At 44.4% G+C, this 21017-nt stretch overlaps 1 protein-coding gene and 1 pseudogene across 2 annotated transcripts in view; both read right to left on the reverse strand.

Annotated features, from left to right (window-relative positions):
* LOC105487639 (leucine rich repeat containing 49) overlaps positions 1-21017 on the reverse strand; it is a 208178-nt gene that overhangs the window by 186161 nt on the left and 1000 nt on the right. The window lies entirely within an intron of this gene.
* Positions 1165-21003, reverse strand: LOC139364435 (keratin, type II cytoskeletal 8 pseudogene; annotated as a pseudogene).

Raw genomic sequence — 21017 nt, forward strand, 5'->3', positions numbered from 1 at the left:
TGCAGGAAGAATTGGAATGGATTAAATTTGTTGGAGGTGACATGCCTTTGCAATAGTCCTGGCTTGAGCCGGTAAAAGATTGACCTAGAGTGAGGAAAGGCAAAAAAAAAAAAAAAAAGGAGAAGATAGAAAAGGAAGAATTGACTGGACATGGTGGTTACTTTATGGATTTGTGAACAAGGAAAGAGTAAACAATGAGTTTTCAAGCGTGAGTAACAAGAACTGGCAGTACTATTAGTAGACATAAGAAGAAGCCAGTCTGGGGAGAAAGGTGCTGACTTCAATGTTAGAAATGAGTTGCCTGAGAAACCTACCCTGACCCTACGCTTACCTTCTCTGAAGACTGGATGAAATGTCACTGCAGACTACCAAAGCATGTCATGCATAGCCCATCACGGCATTTATCACCTTGTGTTGTAAGAGACTGTTTACTAATCTCCCCCACTGGACTCTGCACAACCCGAAGGTAAAGACAGTAGTTAACTGTGCCAAGTACTGTTCTAAGGGTCTAAGGGGTTTCCAAATGTTCTTCCTACATAGTAAGTGTTTACGAGTATTTGCTAAATGAATACTGAATGTTGAGTTTCAGAAGATAATGAAACAGGAAAGCAGATGTGTTTCTCAGGCAATTAGAGTAGTTAGCCATAGAGATGCAGCCTTCAAAGGCATTTACATGAAAGTGATCCTTGAAACCATCATGTAGGATCCCCTAAAGGAGAATTTTTAAACCTCCTGTGGCACTTAAAGTCTTCATTATTTACCTGGCAAAACTGATCTGAAAATGAGAAGCAGGAGAGACTAAGAAAATGCACCCAAGCCTGTCTTATCCATTAATTGAATTAACTTCTGAATATTCAAGAGTTGGCTCTGCAGATAATATGCTAAAAAAAAAAAGAAAAAAAGAAAAAAAGAAAAAAAACTGTCTAGCACTTGCTGCTTGCATCTTCCCTTTGTGTACCAAGAATCATGATCGGTGACATTTAGGAAAGTGGGAGAAAAAAATTCTTGGGACATGGCAACAGCCTGGATGCTTCCTTCACCCTGGCTGAATACTGAAGTTCCAATCTAGGCTCCAAGACACTTATCAGCTATAGTGTACTTAGATAAATTACATTATCTCTCTGGGCCTGAGTCTACTCCCATGCAAAATTGTGATTTTAGTACCTACATCGTATTTCTGTTGAGAGGATTAAACGAGTTACAATATGAAAAACCTTAGAACACTGCTGGGCACATGGTAAGTGTTCCACAACTCTTAGCTAGAGGCAGGAAAGGATATTGACTAAGAAGATGGACTTTGTAACCCACTACCTAGGTTTCCATTCTAGTTCTGCCGATTGCTAGGCAGGTTACTGTGCCTTTCTGGGCCGTTCCCTCATCTGTAAAGTAGGGATGTTTTTAGTTCCTCGATCATAGGTTTGTTGTGAGAATTAAATATATGCTAACCACTTAGAACAGCGCCTGACACATTGTAAACATTATGTTAAATATGACATATAACCCATCAACCCCTTGCCCATATATCTTGATTCTGAGGCCAGCCTTCAATTATGTCCAGTCTCTTTAGTGGTCTCTCATTTTAGTGAATAGTTAGTACACTGGATGTTTTCTAAGTTCATTTCACAGAGACACTAGATGGAGTTGCTGAGCTAAAGCACCTAAGAACTGCTGGGCAGCCGAATTGGAATTTTGGAGCTGAATGGAACTTTAGGGATGATCTAGTTCACACTTTTTATTTTGTAGATGAAGAAACTGAAGATCAGAGAAGTTATCTGGTATAATCCCTGCCTGCAAAACGAAGCTGGATGTGCTTGCAACTCTTACTTAGCGAAATTGTCTAGAACCATTTGATCAAACTCAAACGATCCTGTAAGCGCCACAGGGGCATGCTGCTGTTGTTGTTCGCTGACTACTCTGTCTACAATGCCTAGCATGTCATTCGGTTAATATTTGTTGAAGAATTATAGGGATCTATCATGTTTTTAAAGCTTTAGAGATTGAAAATCTTCCTCGGTACTTGTTCCAATGCTTTCTGAAGGGGATTCCTCCTAATGTAGACTTATTCCTTTCATATATATGTCAGTCCTTTTCTTCTTTTTCTAGATTCCCAGAAGGTGTTATAGCTAGAAAAATCTTCCAGTTAAAATGACTCATTTTGTCAATGAGAAAATTAACTGAGGCAATTTGTCCATACTCACATAACTGATTAGTGGCAGAACTGAGATTAGAATTTTCTCTAGCTTGTCATCTAAAAAACCAAAAAATGCAAACTGCCTCAAGAAACTGTCAAACTTCTTCCACCTGCCCTTTAAATGTTCCCTAACCTTGTCTCCAGGTCATAGTCTCCAGCTTATTATCAAATTATCAATTTGATTACTTCCCTCTTGGAGCAGGCTTACTATTTCCATCCTTCCTTTTCCTGACCCCAGTTCAAATAACTAGCCTACTCTATCATTGCTGCCCACCCACCTGCCCTTTGTACCTCCTGGCTCTTAGTCCCTGTCTTTGAGAAGAAAAGGTAGATCCTCTTTCTCACCTGAACCAGCAGGGATGGGTTTGCAGATATTCCTCCCTGATTAGTGTCAGAACAGAAGGATCCCAGATGTCTAGAACACTTCCAGGATTGTTCCAAGATGGTGTTTGCTGTTCTGATCAGAGTCCCAAAAGTTATGTTGGGCTCTGAGATAACATAACCCAGGGAAATCCCCCAAAAGAAGGTTCCCTAGCTGGACTAAATGATATTCACAGACTGTTTTGCTAACAACACCCAGGAAATGTAGAGTTTCTACAGTCAAGGACTGTATCCTTGATATCTCAATCCTTTTCTACAGTTCCATGTACCTATTGGTTTATTTCTTTACTAACCTTACCACCTAGTTGCAGTAGATTGTAAAAACAGCCAAAAATTCTTCCACTCCCATCAAGAGGTAAAATCGATTTCTCCACTTCTTGACTTTGGTTTAGTCATGTGACTTACTTTTGCCAATAGGACATTAGCAAAGGCAATATAAACTGAGGCTTTAAAAGTGGCTTGTCCTCTTGCTGTGTTTGGAACTCTAGGACTACCATGTGACTGAGTTCAAGCTAACCCACTGTGGTTGAGACTCCATGTGGAGAAGCAGCTGGTCCCTTGCAAAGAGCCCTCCGACTGTCAGACACATGAGGGAAGTCATTCTAGATCACCTGGCTGCCTCCAACATGCCAGCTGACCAGAGAAGGATGAGAAAGTCCAGCAAATCCGCCAAGCATGCCCAGACAGAAGAGCTGCCCAGTCAACCCATGCAACTGTGAGATGAATTAATGGTTGTGTTTTAGGCCATTAAATTGTAGGGCTGTTTGTCATGCAGCAAGCACTACCTGATACACTAGTGGTAAAGACTCCCTAAGGAAAAGGCAATCACTATCTTCCTGTTCCCTCCTCACCATAACCCTCTGTTTTTTATTCTTGTATAACAGCTTTAGTTAGTATTTTGACCACATATGATGTTTTAGTTCAGTGAGGAGATAGCAGAGCATAATTGTTACACAAAATTATGTCAACTGAATGTGTAGACTTACCTCATCTTGGCAATCCATTTTTAAAAGTTATGTCAAGTTGGCCGGGCACAGTGGCTAACACCTGTAATCCTAACACCTTGGGAGGCCAAGGTGGGGGGATCACTTGAGGTCAGGAATTCAAGACCAGCCTGACCAAGATGGGGAAACCCTGTCTCTACTAAAAATACAAAAATGAGCTGGGCTTGGTGGAGGGCACCTGTAATCCCAGGTACTTTTGAGGCTGAGGCAGATAATTGCCTCAGGAGAACCCAGGAGGCGGAGGTTGCAGTGAGCTGAGATCGTGCCACAGCACTCCAGCCTAGGTGACAGAGTGAGACTCCGTCTCAGAAAAAAAGTTATGTCAAGTTTATAAGACATTTTGAGCCAGAGTCGGTTCTCTCACATGTCTTAGAATCTCTTGGAGAAAAGGTCCTCTTTCTCTCTAGGGTCTCCATGGCTGAAGATACAAATCACTCTCCTCGGTGGATATGAGAGCTTTCTGAGATGCTGCCTATGGAACTTCTCTGGTCTCAACTTCCTCTTTTTTAAAAATGTCAGCAATTTTTCCTTCTTGACAATTACCTCATCCTTTTAGAACACATACTTTTGGAAACCCTAAAGTGTATCACAACTTTATCTTCGACATCATCTCAAGCTTCTAAACCCAGTCCCAGAAATGGACCCTTTGGAAAGTTACTTCCCAAGCACTTATTCCCTAGGCTCATCTCTTAGCATCAATATGAATGTTTTTTCAGTCATTCAACAAACCAGAGATAAAACTAAGCATGGCAGAATCCATCTCTGCCCTCAAATATCTTATAGCATATCTTTCTTAAAACAAGTTGCAATCATTTTTTAGTTACAATTTGATTCCCGGTGGGGAAGAAATTGAGATGATGACCTTGAAAGGGTTAAGAATTACCTACTGCTGGCCGGGCGCAGTGGCTCACACCTGTAATCCCAACACTCTGGGAGGCCAAGGTGGGAAAATCACCTGAGGTCAGGAGTTTGAGACCAGCCTGACCAACATGGAGAAACCGTCTCCACTAAAAATACAAAATTAGCCAGGCATGGTGGCACATGCCTGTAATTCCAGCTACTCGGGAGGCTGAGGCAGGAGAATTGCTTGAACCCAGGAGGTGGAGGTTTCAGTGAGCCGAGATTACACGCCATTGTGCTCTCGCCTGGGCAACAGGAGCAAAACTCCATCTCAAAAAAAAAAAAAAAAAAAATTACCTACTGCTTATACCAAATGGTCCTGTCTTGAACTGTATCACTCTTTGGGATTGATACAACTTCACATGAACCTCAAGTGTCACAAAAAAGTGGTAACCAACTATAGTGCATTTGCTCATGTTTCTAAAAATGGTAAACCACAGTTGAGCTAGTGTGATACTGCAGCAGAATTTTTATGACAAAGTGTGGGCTGCTCTGCAGCAATCCCTCCCAATTCAATTTGCTGATGACTCATCCATTCCAATCTTCATGTTTATAAATCGATGGAGAAAACCATGCTCTATATCTTTTATTCTGCATCGGTCTTTGCTGTTGGAATCCTCTTAGCTCAGTACAGAAAAAGAATTTTGCTTGGACACACTCCAAACTTAAATTGTCCTCTGGATTTTGTACCAAACTGAAAGAAACCAAAGAAAACCTCTCAGTTTCCTGAAGCTCGGAGTGTCAGAAATAAAAGGGTCTGGATGTAGGGGCTAGTGAGCAAATAGGAAACTTTCACTAAATAATTTTTTTTTTTTTAGCTTTAGCTCATGATTTTAATTTTAATATTTTTCTGTAATAAAATCAGTAATAAACTCAGTGTGGGAAATTGATTTTAAAAAAACAAACACATACACATAAGCAAATAAAAATCACCTGTTAATTTAGGACTCAATTGCAAAGAAGAGAAACCCATTCTCATTAGCTCAAGGCAAAAAGGGAGAATATTGAAAGCATAACACAGACAAGGGTATTACAGTTTAATATTTACAACCTCTCCCCATTGCCTGCTTTTTAAGAAGGATTTGTGCCCGTGTGGGTGGGCTCCTGCATGTGTGTGCTGCTTAGCTCCTGGGCCTGTATTGTGTTGACAGTAATCGCTGATAAAGCAGCAGACCTGTAGTAGCCTCCTCTGCTTGCACACAGCCTAAAATGCCCACCAGCCCTACTTCAATATATGTACATCCCACAGCTCTCTAGCCCTAGTTTCTGGGGTTAGCAGTAAAGTGTTTGATAGACACTCACTAGTAGGTTCACCTTGGGTCACATGTCCATACAGCCAACCGCCTACCACTGAAAGGGTGGGATCATTTGGTTTAAATATGTCAGCCTAAGAGCTCCTTCCAGAAGAGGATATTATGAAGAGGGGAGGCTTCGAGTGGGATAGATTATTTTAGAAGATTAGGCAGGGAAGAAGTGAATGATATCTTAGAACAAATATAATACTATCCAGAAATCATCACTGTTAACATGTCAGTGTGTTTCCTTAGTTGGTATGCTGTTTGTAGAAGTACATATGTATTATATAGTTGATAAATGATACATGTAGTTCTATGACCTTAGCTTTTCACATATTACAATAATTTATCATAAACATTTCTTCTTGTCATTAAATTTTTTTCTCCAATTACTTTAATAACACTCCACTGTAGAGATATTATTATAACTGATAAACTATTGGATATTCATGTGATTTCCAAGTATCTATCATTTTACGTAAAGCTGCCATAGACATCCCTGTACCTTAATCTTCGTGCATATTTCTGATTATTTTCTTAGAGGTACCTAGAAGTGGAATCAATGCCTAGAAATATTTATTTACTGCCAATTTGTTTTCTAAAATGTTTATACCAACCTGTACTCCCAGTGACAATGATTAGATGAGGTCATCTCATCTTAGCATCAGCCCTTACCTATTTAGAAAAACAAAACAAAGCATGAAACTGAAGCTTGTCACTGTATATAGTTTTTGCCTCTCCTTGTATTTTATTCGATTCGGCATTTGGGTTGACCCAAGTTTAAAAAAAGTTTAAAGCTGAGATTCTTACTGTCCCCAGACCAGCTGCATCAGCATCACCCGGGAACTTGTTAGAAATGCAAATTCTCAGGCCCTACCCTAGACCTACTGAGTCAGAAACTCTGGGGATGGGAGCCAGAAATCTGAGTTTCGACAAGCCCTTTGGGTGATTCTGATGCATGCTGCAGTTGGAGAGCCACCAGTTGAAAGCATTGAAGAGTTCTTCCTAAGCCCTCACAGTGTTTCCCTAATTCTGAGCGCCCAAATATCATTTTCTCGGCCCTGACCATTTATAAGGGACAGTGTGATGTAACATAAGGGTAAGGGGTTTTAGTTTAGAGGGCCTGAGTTGTAAGAACTGGATGGCTCCCTACTGGGTGTGCATCCAAGCACAAGTCATAATAACTTATTACACTGTCATAGCTTACATTTCAAGGTGAAAATTTCTCTCTATCATTGAGCCCAAATACGACACTGGAAGGAAGTTTTAGCTAAGGTTACCCCAGATGTTTCATGGTTACACAAGAATACAAAACAAAACATGTTTTCCCCACAGAATGAAAACACAATGTAAGTTTTCTTTAGCAGCTGTGGCTGGAGATTGCAAAATGGAATAGTCTGGCCACCCTCCAAGCCATTAGCACCCCCTCCCTTTCCCCCAAGGGTGAAAGACAATCAAGCCAAAGAGAAGGAAAAATACTCTGTTTTCAACTTCACAGCTAATACCCAGAAATGGAGCTGCTGGAGTATCTGGGATGTGTCAAAATAGAGATGACAGAGAGGAGTACAGAGCACCTCACCCCACAACCTCTAGATCAGACTAGTCCACTTTGAATGGCTCTCAGAGGCAGGACCCCAATATTCATCTCAAAGAAATGCGTGCCAAGATTGCAGGCATTGTGGTAGATGTGGTCGAGAAAATTGGGGAGCAAAAGTCTTTCCAGTGCCTTTCATACAGCACTCCAGCAATGATTGTCTTTTTCACCTGGATTTAATAATGCCCCCACTTCTGAGACGGTTTAGGACTGTTAGGCCCATGGCATCTTCAGAAGAGTGCAGGGTGGGATGGTGGGAACAGCATAGATTTGGAGTCTGACAGCATGAGGATAAATCTTTATGCACTTCCATATCCCAGCCATATAACCTTTAGCTAGTTACTTAATTTTGCTGAGCCTCAGTTTTCTAACAATACCTCACTGGGATCATTGTGACTTGGGACTGCTGCAAGGGTTAAATGAGGTCATAGGCCAAGTACACAGTAATTGCTCCAAAAATGGCCATTCCCGTCATGTCCTGGACAGTACTTTGGTGTCTTCTTCACCCTGATGTGAAGGACAGGAAAAATACTCTGTGGACGCTCAGAAGAAAAAAACAAATCTCATGATGCATTTCAAAACTTCTTCATAGGAAGTTCTTTTCTTCTCTATGCTCTTGTTTATCATTCTTTTGATACTTCGTGGTGAAGTATCACCTCTTTCTCTGGAGTGTGTTTGATATGAGGATTCCTGTCACAAAGGCGGGCCTATATGACTCAGCACGGGTTTCAACTGGACCTTCTTCCAAAGAGGGTGAATGGAATGAGAGAGCAGGCATTGAGATGTGCTGTCTTCCGCTTGGACCTTGATAGCCTTGGGCACTCGGCCTTCAGGATTCCGTTCCGATCAGCCTCCACCTGAGTTCTCTATAATCAGGTACCCAATGATACAATAAGTCCATTACCAAATCTTTAACCCCAAAGGCCAGACTTTGGGGTTAAATCTTTCCAAAGGCCAGACTTGGCCTTGAGTCGATCTGGAGTTCAGGCCGGGTTCAGAATTATACCTTATTTCAACTTCCCAACCCTAACCTCTCCTTGGCCAATCATTTAATGACCCTGGGGGATTCAAATCTGGAGAATAAGGCAAGGACTGAATGAAATTATTATGTTAATTTCTGTCCAGTTTAATTAAATTTTCTTAAGGTGTGATTGATTTCCTTAGGACCTTGGTATATGGTCCAGTGCTGCTTAGCCAATGGATTAAGTATCTCCAGATTCCCAGATATTTTTCTACCCTTATCTGTATCCCCTCACTGCATGAAGACCCTGAGGACTTAGAAGTTAAGGTCTTAATTTGATCTTGAAGATGATTTAAACTTCTGGAGTCTCATCTGTAAGGCCAGGACAGTTGCACAGAATGCTTGTTAAGATTTCTATGCAGGAACCTAACCTAATAATACTCAGTGAACAGGGGTGTGGAAATTACCAGTAGGCTGCAGCCTTACTATTTCAACATGTCTTAGTGGCCGGATGTGGTCACTCACACCTGTAATCCCAGCACTTGGGGAGTCTGAAGCGGGTGGATCATGAGATCAAGAGATGGAGATCATCCTGGCCAACATGGTGAAAACCCGTCTCTACTAAAAATACAAAAATTAGCCGGGCATGGTGGCGCACGCCTGTAGTCCCAGCAACTCGGGAGGCTGAGGCAGGAGAATCACTTGAACCCGGAGGCAGAGGTTGCAGTAAGCCAAGATCACACCACTGCACTCCAGCCTGGGCAACAGAGTGAGACTCCATCTCAAAAATAAATAAATAAATAAATAAATAAATAAATAAATAAATACTTGACATGTACCAGAACTATGGGAATACAATGAGATTAGAGTAATGAGAAAGATATACATGTCTCTGCCTTCATGGAGTTTACTACCTATTGGGAAATTCAGACGTCAAACAGAGTCAAAAATATGATGCATATTGCAAGAGTATAACCACAGGATGTTATAAACCTACTTATTAACCAAGTGTGGCTGCATAATATTGGATTATTCATTTTAAATAATGTTTCACTCTATGCCTTGCAACCATTCAAGCAAATATCCAATTCCATACCTCCTTGCCTCTAGGGTGACCAATTCATCTTGGCTTGCCCAGGACTTTCTTGATTTTGACATTGGAAGTCCCATGGCCAGGGAAAACTCTCAGTCCTCGAAAAACCAGACAGGTAGGTTATACTTCTTGCCTCAGGGAAAGTCTGGGGGCAGAGTTCTCTGGCTTTTGTTTTCAAAAGCCTAAATTCTTTAGGATAATGGACATGAATCCTTCAAAAATTCAATGTCATGAAGCAACAATAACAATATAAAATGGTGGAGGGACTATTCTAGATGTAAATAAACTAGAAGGACATAAACAGCAAATGCAATGTGTGACTCTAAATTGGATCCTGGTTTTTGTTCTGAAGCATAACAAACATTCTTGGAATGAAACATTTTGGGGAAATGACTATGAACTAGATATTAGACAATTTTACGGAGCTATCAACAGTTCTGTTAGATGCAACCACAGTATTGATTGTGGTTTTGTAGGTGAATGTCTTTCTCTTTAGAAGACAGGCTTTAGTACTAAGAGGTGAAAAAAAGATGGTGATAAATTTTTAACGATTTTCGAATTCAGTAGAGTGTATAAGAATGTTCATTTTATTATTATTTCAACCTTTCTGTATTTATGAAACTAATACAAAGTTTTGGACAAGAAGTCAGTAACCACTGAGGAGAATAGGGATTTGGGTTAAGAGAAATGGCCAGGCATGGGGCCCACGCCTGTAATCCCAGCACTGTGGGAGATCGAGGCAGGAGGATTGCTGGAGGATCCAAGTTTGAGATGAAAGAAACTTGTCCCTGAATTGGAAAAGACTTCTTCCAGAATGGAAGCAGGAGAAAAAAGGAAGCAAATGACTGTGTGCTGGTGGTGTTGACTCTAGGCACATGGGATTATAGAGGGCCTAGCAAAGACCCTAGTGCCCCAAATTTGGCACTGAAGCAGCTAAGAGAGCCCTGACTTAATGATATGGACATCTCCGCTGATAGATTCCTGGACACACAGATGACTGATGAGCAGACACCTGGAATTTTGACCTTAGCAAAAGTTATGAGAAGAACCCAAATTGAAATTGAGATTCCATTTCCATCACCCCAAAGAGTTACATTTTCTCCACATCTGAGTTTATGGACGGCATTGAATGTCCTGTACACTAAACTGGCAAATCCAGAAACGTTCCCCTGAGTGATATCTTAGCTAAAATCTGAAAGATTCGAAGTTGGCCAGGTAAAAAGGAGAGAATAAACATGTCACACATCTGAAACCGCACATTTAAAGGACAGAAGAGTGGTGCCTTGAGATAAACTAAGAGAAATTCAGTATGGCCAGAGCAGAGGGAATGAGGGCAAGATGGACACAAGCTGAGGGTGGAAAGGCAGCCTGGAGCCAGAATGCACTAGACCTTCCAAACTAGGCAAAGGAAATCACTCACACCTCTCCCCTCAGGAACTCCAGGGCCCTGCTCCTCCCCTCCCAATGCCCCATCCATCCTGGCGCCCACGCCTCAGGGCGTCTCAGTGTCTTTAGAATGTGCAGTCTGGGCTACAAATTAGAAGTCATCCTGATTAGGCACCAATTTCTTGCTGTAAAAGTGATGACAAATGGAGAGAAAGCAAGTCTGTCACCCATTCCGGGGGGAGCTCTTTCCACTTGCCTCCTTTTACCCACTAATGTTATTAATACATGATCCTAGCCCCTCAAACACTGCCCAAGTATCTGTGGACATTCCCTGGGGGTGTCTCATATGTGTTCATAGATGAATCTAGCTAGTCACCACCTGGTGTCTGCAGGTGGTCTCTCCTTTACTGCCCCAGCCTCTGCCAGACAATACCCTGTCCAAAGGGCACTACAGGCACTTCCCTGGGCACAACTGTGTCCACCAGGCACCAGAGTCTCCTCCTGCAACTGATGAGCAGCACAGGAGGTGCCAAAGCTGTGAGATGTTATTGTGAGCAGTGGCAAAAAATGCCTCCCCTTGTGATGCGCACCCTCAGATAGTGGGGTCCCAAAGTCATATTCCTTCTGCTGAAATAGTTTATGGGGGTGATAGGGAAACAGGTCAGTTTTCATGTACAGTCCCCTAGCTTTCCATGGGGCTCAGATATATGACCACAGAGGTTGGGTAGCAGGGCCTTGGCCCACAGGCAAACAAACACATATCAGATACTAGTCTGTCCCCCAAATCACTCATCCTTTCTGACAATGGAGACTTTGTTAGTGGATCAGGCTTGTGGTGCCTGGCTCCTATTTCTCTGGCATGACTATTCTTCTCGGAGGAGCTGCAGTCCCTCCTGTAGGGATTTTTGGATCTGCTAACTGGTTCTCTGAATATGCCAGATATCTGAACTCCAGCAGAGGTCATAGTTTGGGCTCCTCCTGGGACCCACAGCTTTTGTCTGTCTTCTATTAGACCAGAATAATTGAGGAAAGGATGGGGTCTTACTCGCTCTCATATCCTTGAATGGTGGCATGGGCCTGGCATGTAGGAGATGTTCAGTTTGTTATTTTTACTGAAAGACCATCCCATACCTTTGGTCAGTGGCCACCAAACTTCAGCTTGATGGAAACCACTTGGGAGATTGTGAAATACACATATTTCTAGATTGTATCTTCAGAGATATGACTCATTCGATCTGGAGTGAAGATGCAGGAATATACATTTAAATAAGCTCCTTAGTAATTCTGATGCACGTGGTCCTCGAATTTCACTTTGCCTCTACCTTAGGCAGGCCTGAACCAGGGCCACTATTAGCACAAAGGGCCACTTCAGCTCATTGGGGAGAATTAGAAATAGTTACTCTTCCCCCTCTAATTGCACCAAGTCCGAGGCCAGGGTGACAGATTGGTGAGCACAGTTTAGGCAGTCATTTCATCCCTTTATCCCCTTTGCCAAGCATCCTTGTGCTGTGCACAACCTGAACAATTGTTTGCAGCAGCCTGGTCTGATGCCTGTTCCTGCGAAGAAATAATGCACATGAGAAATGCATCTTCAAGTCACCCAGTCCCTCAGTAAACTCTAGAAAGATGCTGGGGTTGAATTGTGCTGGTTACTTGCACCTGGAGATCAGATGAACCAGTAGCCAGCATCTCCAGACCTGTTGGGAGGAACCTGAAAAATATGGCTTGAAAGATCGAACACAGAGGTCTTGAATTTGGATGCATGTTGGGATCATTTTGGGAGCTTTGAAAGCTGGGTCTGATGCCTGATGCTTGATGCCTCGGTCTTAACCCAGAACTTAATTGGCAGGGCATCAGATTTTTTTTTTTTTTTTTTTTTTTTTGAGATGGAGTCTTGCTCTGTCACCCAGGCTGGAGTGCAGTGGTACAATCTCAGCTCAGTGCAACCTCTGTCTCCAGGGTTCAAACTATTCTCCTGCCTCAGCCTCTTGAGTAGCTGGGACTACAGGCACATGCCACCATGCCCAGCTAATTTTTTGTATTTTAAGTAGAGACAGGGTTTCACCGTGTTGGCCAGGATGGTCTCGATCTCCTGACCTCGTGATCCACCCACCTTGGCTTGCCAAAGTGCTGGGATTATAGGCATGAGCCACCATGCCTGGCCAGCATCAGAATTTTTAAAAGCCCCCCAGGTGATTCTAAGATTCTAACATGCAGCTTAAGTTGAGAATCGCTGACCTAATGGAGCCCTCACCGTGATCAGGGAGAAGCACTGACTGCTGTGTGTCTTCCTGGGGAATGGAGGACCAGGGTGGGCTCGCTCTTCAGGCCGGAGTAGGCAGCTGGCTCTCTTGCTATATGTGGTCCAGCTTTGTATAAGTTCTTCAGGTTTTCCCTCAAGAAAAAAGTGAGAACCTGTGCCTGTGTTTCTCAGAATTTCTACCAATCACCTTTATACCTGTGGTTACTGATCACTCACCTAGATCTAGTCCTTCTTTCACCCCTTTAAAATAGAACCCATCTGTTTTTTGTTTTGTTTTGTTTTGTTTTTTTAAGACAGAGTCTCGCTCTGTCGCCCAGGCTGGAGTGCAGTGGTGTGATCTTGGCTCACTGCAACCTCCACCTCCCAAGTTCAAGCCATTCTCCTGCCTCAGCCTCCCGAGTAGCTGGGACTACAGGTGTGTGCCACCACGCCCGGCTTAGGGTCTCCATCTATTTTTAACATGTGACATTCCACATCAGTTTGATAAACCAATCCTCCACAAGACATAAATGGCAGGTAAAGCTCAAATATAAGCTCCAAACTATGTGTCAAAACAATTTGATAATATGCTACACAGAAATTAATGAGAGCAAGATGTTATTTTTAAATGGTGGGACCCAAACTAGGGATGTTGTTGCTTTGTGGGGAGCGCCTCAAACTTACGGGAGTGGGAGACAGTACTGAGGGCCTTTTAGAAAACCCCACTGTTTTTACCACCTACAGCAATGACCTGACTTCCATTGATAATGCTGATAATGCTATTCTTCTGAAGGGAGAGAAGAAGAAGGAATAAAGAATCTAGTTCCCCCACTAGAACACGAGCTCCTATGCTAATGGGGAAACTACATTCTATTCCTTTTGGACTCCTGCATCATTCTTACCACATAATTTGCGTGCTTTTGCCATGCAATAAATGTTTAAGTTGTTACATTCAAATTCAACACCAATTTATTGAGTAGCTACTATATCCTAGGCCCTGAACTAGGTACTTCCGTGTGTTATACAATTCAATCTTGTATTAATATTAGGCATTAGTATTAGATATTAAGTAGGATATAGGTTAAGTCTGTGACAAAAATATCTCAAAATACAGTCTATTAGACAAGGTATGAGATTCTTTCTTTCTAAAATAATGATGCAGATTATGGCCCAGCAAACAAGCACAGAGCGTGTTTGTTGCTTCAACTCTCCTTAACACGTGACTTCCATCCTTGGATTGGACAAGACAACTTTAGCCAATGGGTAGAGGAAAAAGCCAGAGACGCACAACCCAGAAGTGCCAGAAAACATTTCTGTTCACATCCTATTGGCCAGAATTTAGTCACACGATTATACCAATATGCAAGGCAGGTTAGGAAATGTAATCACTAATTAAGTGGCCATATAGACATCTAAAACTGGGGATTGATATTGTTAGACAAGAAAGAATAAATATTAATGGACAATTCTCATAAAAATCTCACACCTATGGATAACTATCCTAATTCATATTGAAGTTAGAAATAAACTATAGGGCAGAGTACAATGCCATATACCTGTAATTCCAGAACTTTGGGAGGCCAAGAGTTAGAAACCAGCCTGGACAACATAGAAAGACTATCTCTACAAAAAACTTAAACTGGTCAGATGTGTTGGCATGCCTGTAGTCCCAGCTACTTGGGAGGCTGAGGCAGGAAAATAGCTTGAACCCAGGAGTTTGAGGATACAGTGAACTACGATCACTGCACTGCACTCAAGCCTGGGTGACAGAGTGAGACTCTGTCTCTCTCTTTTTTTTGACAGTTGGCAGGGCTAGCTGAGGTTTTATTTTTGGACCAAAAAAAAAAAAAAAAAGCAATTGAATTATTTTGTAGCTGGAGGCACGGGCAAGGGGGGTCCCCAGGCAGTAAACTCCCCCGCAGGTGGGCTGAGGGCTAGGGCTGAACCTCAGGTGGGTCTCCTGTGATACCCTGCACAGTGGCCTCCTTCCAGCACCCTGGGGCAGCCGCAGGAGGGGTAGGCTGGGAGGGGCTGCCACATCTGTTCACTTAGGCAGGACATCAGAGGACTGGGACACCAGCTTCCCATCGCGGGTCTCGATCTTCTTCAACCACAGCCCTGGTGGAGCTGGTGCGGCTGAAGGAAAGCTGGAGCCCGCACCAGAGTCAAAGCTGGAACCCAGGCTGGGGCTGAGGCCAGGGCTTGTGAGGCCCCCATAGGTCGAGCTTAGACCACCTGTATAGCCGCTGGTGGTCTTCATATGGATACTCATGTTCTGCATCCCAGACTCCAGCCGGCCCTCCTCGGCCTCCAGCAGCTTCCTGTAGGTGGTGATTTCAATGTCCAGGGCCAGCTTGACATTCATCAGCTCCCGGTACTCACGCAGCTGCCACACCATATCCTGCCTGGCCCACTGCAGAGCGGCCTCCAGCTTGGACAGGTTGGCATTGGCATCCTTAACAGCCAGCTCCCCATGTTGCTCTGCATCTGCGATGGTGGCCTCCAGGGAAGCCCTCTGGCCTTTAAGGCCCTTAATCTCAGCCTGGAGCCAGCTGATGCTCCGGTTCATCTCCAAGATCTCAGTCTTTATAAGTCGCAGGTCATCCCTGGGCTTCCCAGCCAGCATCTGCAGCTCCTCATACTTGATCTGGTGCATGCTCTCAGCGTCCGCCCAGCTGCCGTTGGCGATCTCCTCGTACTGCGCCTTGACCTCAGCAATGATGCTGTCCGTGTCCAGGAAGCGGCTATTGTCCATGTACCACACACATGCAGCACCACACACATATCGGAGATCTGGGACTGCAGCTCCCGTATCTCCTCTTCATACAGCTGCCTGAGGAAGTCGATCTCGTCAGTCAGCCCTTCCAGGGAAGACTCCAGCTCTACCTTGTTTGTGTAAGCTTCATCCACATCCTTCTTGATGAGGACAAATTCATTCTCCATCTCTGTATGCTTATTGATCTCATCCTCATACTTGTTCTTGAAGTCCTCCACCAGCCCCTGCATGTTGCCAAGCTCCACTCCAGCTTCAGCTTCTCCTGGCTCAGAGTCTCCAGCTGCCGCCTAAGGTTGTTGATGTAGCTCTGGAACATGTTGTCTATGTTGCTCCAAGCCATCTTCCGCTGCTGCAGGAGGCTCCACTTGGTCTCCAGCATCTCATTCTGCTGCTCCAGGAACGGTACCTTGTCTATGAAGGAGGCAAACTTCTTGTTGAGGGTCTCGATCTGCTCCTTCTCCTGGATGTGCACAGCCTGGATGATGGGGTCCACCTCCAGGTTAAGGGGGCTCAGCAGGCTCTGGATGACTGTGACAGCAGTGACACACACCCATACCGCTGGCCCCACCACCCAGCCTCCACCCAGGCCACCCCGGAAGCTGCTGCTACCCACTTGGGAGAAGCTCAAGGAGCTGATGTGGACACTGGGCCCACTTGTGTAGGAGCAGCTGCTGAAGGCCCCGGGGACCAGAGGTTGACCCCCTGTAGGACTTCTGGGTCACCCTGGTGGACATGGTGGAGGCAGGAGTGGAGGCAGGTGGGCTGAATAAGGCAGAGATTCCAGAAGGAGCGGAGAAGCTTCTTCTTCGTCCTTTTTTTTTTTTTTTTAATTGAGACCCAGTCTCGCTTTGTCACCCAGGCTGGAGTGCAATGGCACAATTTCGGCTCACTGCAACCTCCACCTCCCAGGTTCAAGCGATTTTCCTGCCTCACCCTCCCGAGTAACTGGGACTACAGGCGCCTGCCACCATGCCCGGCTAAATTTTTTTAATTTTTAGTAGAGACAGAGTTTCTACTACTACTACTGTTGGCCAGGCTGGTCTTGAACTCCTGACCTCAAGGGATTTGCCTGCCTCAGCCTCCCAAAGTGCTGGGATTACAGGCGTGAGCCTCTGCACCCAGCTGTGAGACTCTGTCTCGAAACATAAAAAGAAAAAAAAACACTATAGAAAAATGCTGGTTTCTGGCCCAGGGAAGTCCTCCATTTTGTTAGTGTATTCAGGATTAGGCTGGCTCTGAAGTAACACTTCTGCAGACCAGATTCAACTTATAAGAGTATGGCATCTAGAAAAAAACCTGATTTATTAATTTACAATGGAGCAATATATACATTCAGCAACTAGAATGTTTGTGTTTCCCATTCAGGTCTAGGTTTTCCTGGTATGAAGGTTCCTGGAAGGCCGCATCATAATCTACTAGCATACACTGAGTGTCTAATCTGGGCCAGGTCTTTGCTAGACATTTTTCACAAACAACCTAGTTTGATCTGTGTGCCCAACTCAATTAAGTAAGGATCATTCAGGACATTTTACAGGTAAGAAAACTGAACAGCAGAGAGGTTATGAAGCCAAGAAGCAGCAAGGCTGGAGTCTGAATTCAGATCTATTTGATGACAAAGTGAGCATGTTTCCATTATACCCTGCCGCTTATGTGTGAGCTTTTCTAGCCAGTTTCAAAGCATCCTTGGGGATGTTTTCACTGGCTGTGCTTCCCTGTATGGATTTCTGTCACAGCATTTAGTGCATAGACACAGTCTTATTATTGAAGGCTGTCTTTCCTAGGCTCCCTCCATCTCTTGGTATTCATGGATCATATCTTAGGCATTTTACAAAACAGAGTATAGCACAGGTCCTGGTATTTGGTACATGCTTAAACAAATGATTAAATGAGTCCTCTTAACCTACAGCTAAAACTGACCTCTTTTTTTTTCTTTAATTTGAAGATGGGATCTCTTTCTGTTGCCCAAGCTGGAGTGCAGGGGTGCCATCATGGTTCACTGCAGCCTCGACCTCCTGGGATTAAGGGCTCCTCCTGCCTCAGCCTCCCGAGTAGCTGGGACTGCACTTCTTCTCTTCAACACTTAGCCTTGTCCCAACTTCCCAGCTTCACCACAATATTTTATTCCAAGTCCTTTGTTTCCAGCTGTAGTGCCAGGCACACTCAAAAATATTTCCAGTTGATTCCAAACAACACCCTTGTATATACTGGAAAGGTCTTCTAGGGTTGAGTTTTTCCTTCAACCTAATCTCAGTCCATCCTGATGGCTTGTCAATGTATTTCCTTTTGTTTCATCCTCAAGAGCTATGGAAAAAGCTGTTTCCCATTGTGAGTTTACTATGAAAATGAGCTGTCAAGATTCCAGGGAAGGGAAAGATGCCAGCTCCAGGCTGAGGTCATGATTTTGTTTAAAGAGGCTTTGCTAATCATCTCAGTGGTGATGCAAACTCCCTGCAACAATGTTCAAGACAGGCCTGGGTGGGACTGGTCTCCTTCCCCTGCCACAGCTCTGGGGAGGAATAAGCTGGAAACCGGAAGGAGCCCTTTAAAAGCCCTGGTTTCTTCACCAGTGACACAAACAGTGGGTATGTGGGTAGGACTAATCAAAGCAAATCAGCAAGTGTTCCCAGATGCAAGGCTCCCTGCTAGACAAAATGGGGTGCAACAAAGTGGAAGAAGAGGCCCTTCCCTCTAAGCCTCACTGAGACTCACTCTCCTCATTGCAAAAGTGATCAAGTTGTACTTCTCCCATGAAGTACCCCTAGTGCAGATGAGGGTTTCTGTCCTCCGCTCCTCTAGGCATTATTCTAAGCCAACTACTATAAATGAGAAACTTATGTGAGTTGCCTTAAACATTCGGTGCAAGTTTTGCATTTGATTTCACAGATATTACAAGTTGTTTTAATATACACGTTGTGGCTCTTCTCTCAAACATCTAAGTAAAATTGATACCCCAGAAAGATGCCGCATATTTATCCTATGACTTAATGGGTACCCCCAAGAGTACCCATTCTTGGGTACTCTGCCAGACTACCCATTCCCTACCAGGAGCAGCTCCGAGCTAGATGATGTCTGGCATTCTTTCTAGATCCAAAATTCCTTTATGAGGAGTCCGAAATTAGTAATAACAGAAACAACATAGGCAGATATGTTTGAATGTAAGGGCATATAAATTCAATTTCTTTTTTTCAAAACTCTCACCAAGTAAAACACTTTTGCAGCCCAGATTCACCCACCAACTGTCAGTTTTCAAACTATATTTTCAGAATCTATATTTTAAGAAAAGTCCCCAGGGGACTCTTATGATCAGGCATTTGGAAACCCTGAAATGACATGTATGAATTGTTCATAAACTATAAAACCTGAGACGAATGTGAGCCATCACTGTGGGTAGGGATAATAACCCCTGATGTCTTTGCCACACGAGATGGCTTAAATGAGACAGATAATGGGTATCACTTTGTGAAAGTCAGGAACCGAAATTATCAAACTGGAAGGCATGGTGGCTGATGCAGCTCTGTCCTTCTGAGCCTCATCACAGGTCTGTGCAGAGGACTTATAGCCTCTGTAGCCCTGGAGGGAGGCACAGCTGGCTGGAAAAAGATGTTGTCAACCTCTTGCCTCTTCCTTTCCCAGTAGCTCAGATCCAGGGCTGTGAGCTGTTCTGGTGCACAAACAGCAATAGCACCAAAGGTCTCTCTCTCTTCCTTTACTTACTTATTTTAGGACCTCTTCTATCAAAAGAGAGATCCGAGAAAGAAAGGGACACAGATTCTAGTGTCCTTAAGAAGAGGGACTGTCCTCGCTGGGCCCCTGGATCTCTCCCCAGCCCTGCCCAGAAACCCAGGACCCTATACACGGTGTTCTTTTACAAGGACACTGCCCTCCAGGAGGCCTCATTTCCTGAGCCGATCCTAACTTGCTTTCCTATATCAAAACAAATATATTGGTGCAGGGTTCTGTTGTTTGGGGGTCCCAGTGTGAAAAATTAATATGATAAATTATGTTTAAGGCTCTAAATAAAGTGCTACACGAAAGCAGATTCAGGTCTTATTCATTTGCCCTGCCCCGCCCTGCCTTGCCTTGCCTTTTCTTTTCTTTCTTGGAGTCTGGCTCTGTTGCCCAGGCTGGAGTGCAGTGGCACGATCTTGGCTCACTGCAACCTCCGCCTCCCAGGTTCAAGTGATTTTCCTGCCTCAGCCTCCCGAGTAGCTGGGACTACAGGGGCACGCCACCACGTCCAGCTACTTTTTGTATTTTTTTAGTAAAGACGGGGTTTCACCATGTTGGCTAGAATGATCTCAATCTCTTGACCTCGTGATCCGCCAGCCTCGGCCTCCCAAAATGCTGAGGTTACAGGCGTGAGCCACTGCGCCCGACCGGTCTTATTCATTTCTACGCTCCTGTCCCTAGTTTCTGGGTCACATTTGGAGGGGTGAGATGGAACTCAATTTGAAGCTACACGTGTAAAGGTGGCAGTGTTTTAGAACATCCTGACGTTTCAATAGCTCCCTTTATTCATTCAACAAATATCTGAGAGCATACTATGTGCAGGGCATACTCTATAGGCCCTCGGCTTTCGAACTTTTGTGAACTTCAGCATCACCTAGAGGCCTTGTTAAAACACAAAGTTCTGAATCATAGATTCTGATTCAGGAGGTCTGGATGAGCCCTAAGAATTCAATTTCTAACAAGTTCCCAGGTACAGCTGATGCTCCTGATCTGGGAACCACACTTGGAGAAAAACTGATACAGGGCATGGCAGGAGCCAAGCCCCTGATCTAAGACACGATCTAGAGTGGTTATTATGTCAAAGAGACTAACGATGGAGATTTTCTCATCTTGGCACGTCAGTGGGGAAGACATGCAGGAGGCCTGGAAGCCCCTGGAGCTGTGGTCTGCGCCTGCCACCCCCGGAGTCAAGCACAAACAGAAGTCAGCTGTGCTGTGCCCATCCCTGCGGCGCCGTGAAAGTAGGCGCAGGAGGAGGGAGCCCTGACGCCTCTTCTCCGGCTAGGGCCCCACAGCGGCGAGAGGACGGAGGGAGGGATCGGGGGTCGCGGGGATCCTTCCGGGACAGGCCTCCGCGGGAGGAGCTCCGGAAAGCCGCCCTCCACCTCCGAGGCCCCGCCTGCGCGGGCGCTCAGCTAGCGGTCGGGGTGGTGGTGGTGGTGGCGGCGGCGGCGGCGGCGCGGGG

Source organism: Macaca nemestrina, chromosome 7, assembly GCF_043159975.1.
Source record: "Macaca nemestrina isolate mMacNem1 chromosome 7, mMacNem.hap1, whole genome shotgun sequence".
In the NCBI taxonomy this organism is placed as follows: Eukaryota; Metazoa; Chordata; class Mammalia; order Primates; family Cercopithecidae; genus Macaca; species Macaca nemestrina.